A 2,904-nucleotide genomic window follows, 5' to 3' on the forward strand; every position below is an offset into this window, starting at 1 on the left:
CATCATTTTCATGCACATTTCTTACTTAATTTTTTTGCTAATGACTTATTTGCTGTTTATATTTATTTTAGCCTAGAGAAATGATGTCAGAAAAAAAGCAAATTCGAGCAGTCTTTTTATTTGAGTTCAAAATGAGTCGTAACGCAGCACAGACAACTCACAACATCAACAATGCATTTGGCTCAGGAACTGCTAACAAAGGTACAGGGCAGCAGTGATTCAGTAAGTTTTGTAAAAGAGATGAGAGGCTTGAAAATGAAGAGTGCAGCGGCTGGCCCTTGGAAGTTGATGATCAACTGAGAGCAATCACTGAAGTGGATCCTCTTAAAACTACAGGAGAAGTTACTGAAGAATTCAACATTGACTATTATAAGGTCATTTGGCATTTGCAGCAAATTGGAAAGGTGAAAATTCTTGATAAGTGGGTGCCTCATGAGCTGACTGCAAATCAAAAAGATCATTGTTTTGAAGTGTCGTCTTCTCTTATGCTACACAAGAAACCACTTCTCAATTGGACTGTGACATGTGATGAAAAGTGGATTTTATACAACTGGTGCAGTGGATGGACTGAGAAGCAGCTCCCAAGCACTTCTCAAGGCCAAACTTGTACCAAAAAAGGTCATGGTCACTGTCGGATGGTCTGCTGCCCGTCTGATCCACTACAGCTTTCTGAATCACAGTGAAACCATTACATCTGAGAAGTAAGCAAGCTCAGCACATCGATGAGATGCACCAAAAACTGCAACGCCTGCAGCCAACACTGGTCAACAAAATGGGCCCAATTCTCCATGAAAATGCGACTACACATCTTACAACCAATGCTTCAGAAGTTGAACAAACTGGGCTATGAAGCTTTGCCTCATCTGCTATATTCACTTGGCCTCTCGTCAACCAACTACTTCTTCAAGCATCTCAACAACTTTTTGCAGGGAAAATGATTCTGCAACTAGCACGAGGCAGAAAATACTAAAAGTTCATCAAATCCTGAAGCATGGATTTTTACACCATAGGAATAAACAAACTTATTTCTCATTGGCAAAAATGTACTGATTGTAATGGTTTCTATTTTGACTAATAAAAATGTGTTTGAGCCCAGTTATAATGATTTAAAATTCATGGTCTGAAACCACAATTACTTTTTCATCAATCTATTAAAAGTTCAAAGTGAACCACTACTAAGAATCTATCCTCGAGTCCATGTAAAAATGTAGAACACGGGGTAATGAACTAGACAGAGGGGGTGGCTGCACAATACTGTGAGCATACTAAATGTCACTGAACTGTTCGCTTTAAAATGTTAATTTTATGCTGTGTGAATTTTACCTCAATAAAGTTTTTTTTTAATTAAAAAAATTCTAAATGCCTGACAGTATGTGTAGGAAGGTGTTCACTGCACTGAGGCTGGAATCAAGTGTCTGTCCACTGTACATTGGTTAATCGTAGTATTACTATATCCATGCAGTTAACAAAAAGCAAATTCTACAGTCCGATACAGGTAAGAGTACACATTTTGTTGTGAAGAAAAAAGAGGACCTATAAAATACAATTCAAGAGGACAGAATAGAATTCACGTAATAGCAAAAAGTAAACCTACAAACCAAGATCAAGTCTGTTTTTGTATATGTAAAGTGTAGAAGGACTTTAAACTTACTAAACTTGGCTTACCTGAAGGCACTTTTTCCTTACAGATGTCCATATGGTTTACATTTTTTAAAGCACTATTTCTTTTGTTTAAAAAAATTAGAAACAAGTTTTAAAAGGTAGTAAGATAGCTCTGACAGAATGAGAAGCAAAGTCACCCCACCAGCGATGAGCACAGTTAGCACCAGGGACCAAGGTCCCTCGGAGCAACAATGATTCCAGGGCTGGGGCGAGGTGGGTACAAGATGAATCCGGAAGCTCTTTCGTCAGAAATTACAGAAGTGTTAAAAAAAAAAAAAAAAGTCAGGATGTCTTGAGACAATTTGAAGGGGCTCCCACTGGTTACATCCAGACTATTTGAGAACCAAAAACAAAAACCAAAGGACAATAATGAATTATAGATCATTGGAAAAAAGGAGAATCCCATCAGTTTACAAGGAATATAAATACGTAAAAATAAACAACTGGGAGAGAAGGGAGTGCAGACTGATAAATGAGGAAGGAGTCCTGAATTGGAAAATCAGTATTTCACAACCATCATAGGAAAGATTGAGTCAGGTCAGAGTCAGCCCTATCTGCTAAACTGAGGGAGAAGTTTGAAGAGCAGGATTGTTGCATGTCTTAAGAGTGTGTCTCCAGAGACTGCTTGAATCGAAAGGGGATAAAACAGCAACTATACCATGGAGAAAGTGGAAGACCTCCTGACCAGGTGCACTAGGTATTAATTTGTTGCCTCTTAGCTCCAAACTTGCCTTCCTTTCCCGCCACATTAAAGTTGGGACTCTGCAAACTATATTTCTCTTTGCCAGCTGGCCAACAGGGGCCTCTGAAGAGGAAGACAAGGCTGGAACAGACCATTTGTGTCCCAGTCTGGCCTGGATCCCAGCAGCATCCTCCACGGTGACTGTTCTCTGCTCTCATGTGTAGCAGGCACCTCCAGGGAATCGATTCTGCAGCACACGGCTGGCGGCACGTTCCTGTCGGATGTCTGCCTCTCAGGCTTACAGGGCTCTCCTCTGTTGTTCTAAGTTCCTTCCTTGTCTTCTCTTACCTTGATCCTTGGGGTAGTAGCTGTTTTCTAGGCAGACGCTTTAGAGCTCTTTTCTCCCTTAATGACTTCTTACTTGGTTAACAATTATTAATATTAAAATTTTCCTATTAACTTTTTACCTTTCACTAACCTCAGATATTACATCATGAGAAACGCTGGACTAGAAGAAACACAAGCTGGAATTAAGATTGCCGGGAGAAATATCAATAACC

This window comes from Bison bison, unplaced genomic scaffold (genome assembly GCF_000754665.1).
Source record: "Bison bison bison isolate TAMUID 2011002044 unplaced genomic scaffold, Bison_UMD1.0 scf7180017864181, whole genome shotgun sequence".
Classification (NCBI taxonomy): Eukaryota; Metazoa; Chordata; class Mammalia; order Artiodactyla; family Bovidae; genus Bison; species Bison bison.